At 40.8% G+C, this 7943-nt stretch overlaps 1 long non-coding RNA gene across 1 annotated transcript; it reads right to left on the reverse strand.

Moving 5' to 3' along the window:
* Positions 1–2171: 2171 nt before the first annotated feature.
* Positions 2172–7626, reverse strand: LOC122483691. Its single transcript, XR_006297445.1, has 2 exons — positions 7099–7626; positions 2172–2590 (listed from the first exon to the last, which is right to left on the reverse strand). It is a non-coding gene; the product is annotated as an uncharacterized LOC122483691 (long non-coding RNA).
* Positions 7627–7943: the final 317 nt, after the last annotated feature.

Raw genomic sequence — 7943 nt, forward strand, 5'->3', positions numbered from 1 at the left:
ATAAAAAATAAAAAAAAAAATAAAAGATGCATCACCAAGTTTCCTCCCCTCCCCGCCCCCCCCCCCCGACAAAATGTTATACCAGTTTACATTCTGCCTTCTCAAACCCTAGGTGTCTTCCAAGGTTCAACAGAGTTCCTACTCCCAGCTTCTTGGTGAAACGTTCCCTGGTAATCTAGCCCATTTTAATTTGTAACTTCCTTACCATTCAGTACTCTTGTCTGTTTCATACATGACCGTTCTTAAAACAAGGTGCTTTGTTAGAGACATCTAATGAGCAAACGTTATGACCTCACCTCAGGCTCACCTTTCCCTGCTTTGGACCTGGATCTGTCATTTCTCCAGAAAACCCTGGTTCCTTTTAGCATGGGCCTCCTGCAGTCATCTCCTCTGTGAAGCTTTCCATAACCCTCCCAGACTCTACCCCGCCCCTCAAACCCATTTCTGTTGTGCTCCTCCCTCATCACAGAGAGATGAGACTCTTGTTTACTTGTCTGATTTTTTCCATTTTACTGTAAGTACCTTGAAGGTGTAGATTTTATTTCATTTAACTGTATATCTCCGGTTCCTTCCTAGCACGGGACCATGGTATTCAGTATTTTTGTTGAATAGATGAATGAATGACATTTGTCACATATGCCCAACACGTGATTGGATTGTTTCATGAGTATAGGTCTTTTCTTTCCAACAGCGTTGCCTGTTTTTGGAAGAACCCTGTTTTGTATCTCTTGCTTTACATCTTTTTCCCTCCAGAGCCTAGCACAGTTTCAACCCAGAATAGGCACTCAATAAATATATGTTGCATTAAACTCAGTTGATTAACATTGAATTATGTAACAATCATTGCTCAAAAACAGAAAGCCCTATCTCCTTGTAGGACTATACCCCGTTTGCTTGTGAAGATTATACAGCCCAGGAGTTGTAAATACTCACTAAACACGACAATTTACAACACTCTCTCTTCAAAATGAAGAAGATTCAAGATCGGGGAGATCAGCTAGAAAGAAACCAGTATTGTAATGAGATACATCACTTATGACAGCAAACAAGAAAATTTACCCCAAACACTTAGTCCTCAGTTGCAAAGTAACTTAATGAAGTAGGTCTTCCAATTAATTACCTTACAACCTCACTACAAAAATTATATTTTCCAGGGAGCGGAAAAAATAGAATCAATATTCTTTATTCTGGCTTATTGTTAATGTGACAATTATATAAAGTGATGACTCAGATTGTGGCTGCCTTCACGTCCATTCTGGCATCTTAATGACAAGAATAATGCCACTTGCCTCACCCACTCATCCATGAGTCTGAAATTCCAACCTGTTTTCTGAAATTCTTCGGGAGTAACTGATGCAATAATGCTGATGAGGTAACTCTTGCTTTGCTGTCATCTGGTTTTTTGTTTTGTTTTGTTTTGACTTTGTTTTTTAGAGCAGCTTTAGGTTCACACCCAAAATGAGAGAGAGGTACGGAGATTTCCCCTAGACTCCTTGTCCCCAAATATACGTGTCCTGCCCGTTGTCAACATTCCTCACTGCAAGGGTACATTTGCTACAACTCATGAACTTACACTGACACATTGTCATCACCCAGGGTCCATCATTTTGGTTCGGGTTCTCTGTTGGTGTTGTACACGTGGTGCTGTCCGTGTCATTACACAATTGTCCACTACTGTAGTATCCCACAGAACAGTATCACGGCCCTAGGAATTCTGTGTTCCGCCAATTCATCTCTCCCTCCCCCTCCCGCTGGCAGCCACCAATCTTCTTACTGTCTTCATAGTTTCGCCTTTTCCAGGATGTCATATAGTTGGAATTCATCTGTGATACAGTTGGAATTCATGTTTCAAAGTGTAAAAGAGTGGGATAGGACCCTTGCCAGACTTAGTCTGGAAACTGGTGACCTAAGAGGGCCTGGTGGAACTCAGGGTATAGTCTTGGGAACGATGACTTTTAGTGCTCTGTAATGTGACTCCTGGGTTTTCCCTAATATTTGATAAGCTGGGGCACACCGAAACCAGAAGAGCTAGGCATGCTGTGTTGGCATCATGGTACCATTATGCCCACGTTGTACCTGCCTCAGAGGCCCTGGTTCATTGTATATCATTGAAGGAATCTCCCACCTCCTGGTCCTGCTTCTCATTTTCTTAAATAAGAATAAACCCCCCAGAGAGCAAACGTGCTCTTTATTTGAGCAAAATTAACATGCTGACAGTCAGCCTGGAGAGGTGGTCTACAAATGATCTCAGGCAGCCTGCTAACTGGGCTTCAAGAAGACATTACATTTCAGAACTAATCATCTTGTGTTTTGTAGCAAAGTGATACCCTTCAGACAGCCACAGAAGTAGAAGTCATTGAACTTTGGCTCATAGTACATGTAAACTTTGATCAAGTTTAATCTACAGTAACTGGGACTGAAACCCAAGACCACAAAAAACAACAAAGCTGGGAGATGTATATTGTGGCCATTGTCTCTAAATCTGGTCACAGGTGAAGCGTTTCAAATGTTACATGGTTTCACTTCTTGGAAACCAGAATGAGCTCAGATACTCAGCAACAACGACAAAATCCACAGCAGATTCTTTCTTCTAAAAAGATAGAAACAATGTAAATATCTAACAATAGCAGATTGCTAAAGTAAATACAATATCCACATAGCAGAATGACATGTAACCATTTATTTTTTTTAATTTTTTTTTCTGACGTTTATTTATTTTTGAGACAGAGAGAGACAGAGCATGAATGGGGGAGGGTCAGAGAGAGAGGGAGACACAGAATTGGAAGCAGGCTCCAGGCTCCGAGCTGTCAGCACAGAGCCCGATGCGGGGCTTGAACTCACAGACTGTGAGATCATGACCTGAGCCGAAGTCAGACGCTTAACAGACTGAGCCACCCAGGCGCCCTGGCATGTAACCATTTAAAATGAAGTTGTGGAAATATATCTTTTATCTTGAAATATGTTCGTGACATATTAAATGAAAGAAGTAGGGGGCGCCTGGGTGGCGCAGTCGGTTAAGCGTCCGACTTCAGCCAGGTCACGATCTCGCGGTCCGTGGGTTCGAGCCCTGCGTCGGGCTCTGGGCTGATGGCTCAGAGTCTGGAGCCTGTTTCCGAGTCTGTGTCTCCCTCTCTCTCTGCCCCTCCCCCGTTCATGCTCTGTCTCTGTCCCAAAAATAAATAAACGTTGAAAAAAAAATTAAAAAAAAAAGTAGATTATAAAACATGATGTTTTGATCCCACTTTTGTTAAAAAAAATAGAAAACAACTTAAAATGTTGAAGTGTTAATAGTGGCTCAAGGGAGAGAAAGTAGATGGGATGGCAGTTTTAGAAGGTTTTTGTTTGTGTTTTTGCTTGCCTGCATTTCCTGATCTTTCTGAGGTGGTATATATTGCTTTGTTATGCTAAAACAAACATTTTGAAAATAAAAGTATAGGGCCTGGCTCTATTAAGTATTATGAAAATAAATGAATGAGCCGAAGGTTACTTAATGTCCAGTTGTCCCCTCATAGCAATTTGTGTTATCACGACAGGTGATAAAAATGTCTCAATGGCATATCTCACATTGCACTGTGATTTATGTGTTTACCTCTCCTTCAGCCCAAGCTTCTCCAGGGCTGGGATGATTATTATTTTCACCTTTATATCCCGAGCACATAGGCCAGGAATGTAGAGGATGAGTAGAATAATTGAGTATGTATAGAACGCTGAAGAATGCTGAAAGATTTCAATTTTAGTTTCAAAGCACAGTGATAACAATCACACCATGTGTCTTGCTGTAACCTAAGAATGTAGCCAATGTATTTATTTATATTAGGACAAACATTGACTTGAAAAAAGTAGTGGTTCTCAGACCTAGATGATGATCAGAAACAACCAAATCAGAATCTGAACATAAAGACTCTCCAGCTGTAAATGACATCACGGCAAAAATCCAGTCCACCACAGGAGGTCCTTGAGACAAAGGCAAGAAAAAAGCTCAGGGGCCGAGGGTTGAAGACAAATTATAGAAAGCACATGTTTGTGTTGGGGGTGCTACCTCCAAGACACTGTCACATTTGGGGATGCCAGAAAGTATTACAGGAAAACTGCAAACAAAGCAAATGATAATACTTAGTGCTTTCTAGAAGGGTAAAGAAATGAATGCATACTTTAATGCATATTTTCTGGAGATCAAGTGAAGCATACTCATCAAAGCCTTAAAAATAAGCATAATTGTTGACCTAGTAATTTCACCTCTGAGGATTTATCCTAAGGAAATTATCATGGATGTGCCCAAGAATTTCACCCCAAGGATGTTGATCACACTTCCATTTAGAATACAAAAAACAAATAAAATAACTCTGGAAATTACTAAAGGAAATCTCTCTAAAATGGAGTCGGGAGGTTTCGGAAGGGGGGGTTCTCACCCCCCGCCCCCAACTCAGTAGTCAACTGCAGACCCACCAGGAAGAGATGGGCTTGACCTTACTTGGATTTAGCCTTGCGCGTGGATGCTACTCTACGGCTCCAGCTGGAGGAAGACACACTTTTCTTTCTTTCTTTCTCTCTCTCTTTCTCTCTTTCTCTCTCTCTCTCTTTCTTTCTTTCTTTCTTTCTTTCTTTCTTTCTTTCTTTCTTTCTTTCTTTCTTTCTAATGTTTATTTTATTTTTGAGAGAGAGAGAGAGAGAGAGAGAGAGCACAACAGAACACGAGCAGGGGAGAGGCAGAGAGAGAGGAAGACACAGAATCTGAAGCAGTTTCCAGGCTCTGAGCTGTCAGCACAGGGTCCAACGCGGGGCTGGAACCCAGAAACCGTGAGATGGTGACCTGAGCTAAAGTCCGAAGCTCAACTGACTGAGTTACCCAGGCACCCGAAGACATGCTTTCCTTATCCCCCCGGTAACAGCTCAGCCAATGAGAAGCCACCACAGTCAAACTCCCAGTTTACTCTAACAGACTTGTAGTTCCTAACAGCCTTTCCAAATTACCCCTTTCCTCCTTAAAAAGGAGGGGGGGGGGGAACTCTCCTTTGTTCCCATGACTTGCCTTCAGTTTTACTACAGTTTGTTTGTCCCAGATTGTAATTCTCTTTTATGCCCAAATAAGCCCATCTTTTGCTGGTAAAGTAACAGTGTCTATTTTTAGGTTAACAGATCAAAAGAACTAAACCAAATCAAACATCATCAATGCCCAACCCCAGAGAATTGATAATGGGTATGGAAAACCACCTAACAGAATACTTTGTGACAACTAAAAAGATACTGTAGAAATATATTTCTAGATATGAAAAGATGCTCCTAATATATTGCTACAAATTTTTATCTTTAAAAAATTGTTTAAATGTTTTTATTTATTTTTGAAAGAGAGAGAGAGAGCAAGCAGGGAGGAACAGAGAGAGAGGGAGATACAGAAACCGAAGCAGGCTCCAGGCTGTCCCCACAGAGCCTGATGCGGGGCTGGAACCCACAAACTGTGAGATCATGACCTGAGCTGAAGTCGGATGCTTAACCGACTGAGCCACCCAGGTGCCCCTGTTGCTAACATTTTTTAAAAGGACATAATACAGAGCACTACGCAAAGTAGACCTAATTTTTGAAATTAAAATATACAGATGGATCAAGCATAACTAGTAGTAGCTGCGTCTTAGTATTTGCATCTGGAGGAGGGATACTGTAGTTTCTTTTGTTTTTCTGTCTCTTCTGAGTTCTTTGTAGTAAACCTATGTTGCTCTAATAATAAGAAAATGAAGACTTTAACAGAACATACACATATTAAAGCCTAATGTCAATAAGATCAGAGGAGCAAGGCTTTAATTTTTGAAGCCAGCTCTTATATAACACTTATTACACACTATGCATGCTATCAATTCAGTAACTGTTTAATCATTACATTACATATTCGTTAACTGTTCAGTCCTCATTACAACCCTGTGAATAGATTACAGAGTGGGTGGAGCCCAGGGTTTGGACGCTGGGAGTCCAGCCCTGGAGTCTGCACTCCTAGCCAGCACCCTACTATGAGGGGAGAAATCTGGGTCTGTCTGCCATCCCCATGATGTCCATTTTTCATGTCTCATTGATTCTAGGCGGGTTGGAGGGGAGCACATACTGGAGAGACTCTGCCTTGCCTGCACAAGTTGGCTCTGATGGTGATGTTAGGCTAAGTGCAGTGGGTGAAATCCATCCTCTCAGCGCCTTCTGCCCTACCTGCTCCTCTTGCTAAATGTAGTGCCTTTGCCTGATTATTGATACTAAAGTTCCACTCTAAATGTCCTGGAGATTTCCTGATATATGTCTACTATCTTAAAGCCTAGTTATCTTATTAACACTTGGCTTTATACTCAGCAACTGCTAGCAAATCTTCAGAAATAAATCAATGCTAACACGACAAAGGGCACAGATGTGTTGATGGTAGGTCACCCCTCTGGGCAACATGTACATATAAATAGAGGCCTTCTAGAAATTATTCCTAAAGCCAAGGAATTTGTTATTCTCATGGTACTTATTTTGGACATTGCGGGTGAAATATTTTAGGCATTCATAGCTGAGCTGGCTGGGCAATGAGCAACGCTGTTTTTGACCCCCTTAGCTCCTGCCAACTTCCCTACAAGCTGCAAAAGCTAAATGCCCCTGTCCCCGGCCTCCTTGCTGCTAGGGGTAGCCATGTGGCACGGTTCTAGCCAACAAGACAAGAGGTAGGTGGTTTGTTAAGGGTTTGGGAGAAAACTTCTGTTTGTGGCCATTGTCTCTAAATCTGACCACAGGTGAAGCATTTCAAATGTTTCATGGTTTCACTTCTTGGAATGTGTGGTAAGGAAACCGGAATGAGCTCAGATACTCAGCAACAATAATGCCAAAATCCATGGCAGTATTGTCAGTGATTCTAAAAAGATAGAAACAAAGTAAATATCTAACAACAGCAGATTGCTAAAATAAATAGAATATCCACATAGCAGAATAGCATGTAACCATTTAAAATGAAGTTATGGAAATACATCTTTTATCTTGAAATATGTTCATGATATATTAAATGGGTAATACCCCGCATGATATATTCTGATGCGTATACCTGTCGAGTCTCCTCCTCCCCCATGCCAGGTGCCTTCAACTTCATACCTGGAGCTGTTTTAATCACTGGTGACTGGAAGGAAAAGGTCAGAAGCGTCTGGAAGATGCCAGCCCAGAAACTGAGGCGTTGAGCCAACACCGGCAGTTGCCCATCCAGATCTTTTCTTAATGTATGAAAAATAGTCTCTGTGAAACCGCTGTTAGTCAGTTGCCTTTCACTGTCAGCCAAAGCATTCCTAACTGATACACACATCTTTAAAAGCAAACCGCAGTTCAAGTTCATGGCTCTGGTTTTATCTAGAATGTTGAAGTGCAGTTCCAACACACAGGAAGGCAAACAAAAACAAAGGTCCACATGACTGTGGTGTTTCTTCATAGCACTCCTGAGCATGTTATATGTCCTTATTTAATTTCTGGTTTCCTTAAAAAGAAATACATTAAGATTAAAAAGTAGAGGCTACTATCTAAGATTCATCACAGGTAACAGAATGCAATATATAGCATTAAAAATTCTATTGTTTTACTGACTTGACAAACATATTTGATAATGTTCATTTATTCAGACTTTTGGTTACTATTTTTCAGGTTTGATAAATCCATCACGTTCTTAGCACTATACGATGCAAGAACTCACTGGTTGGGTCTGTTTTCTTTCTTTCTTTTTTTCTTTTTTCTTAATTCCTATATTTGACACATCTCTTTAATGAAATCAACTCTAGTTTTAAAAATTTTATACTTTTTTTTGGTGATTTCTCTGGTGATTTCTACCAAACATTTATTCTTTTTTTATTTTTATTTTTTTAAATATGAAATTTATTGTCAAATTGGTTTCCATACAACACCCAGTGCTCATTCCAACAGGTGCCCTCCTCAATACCCATCACCCACCCTCC

The sequence above is a fragment of the Prionailurus bengalensis genome, chromosome D1 (genome assembly GCF_016509475.1).
Source record: "Prionailurus bengalensis isolate Pbe53 chromosome D1, Fcat_Pben_1.1_paternal_pri, whole genome shotgun sequence".
Taxonomy (NCBI): Eukaryota; Metazoa; Chordata; class Mammalia; order Carnivora; family Felidae; genus Prionailurus; species Prionailurus bengalensis.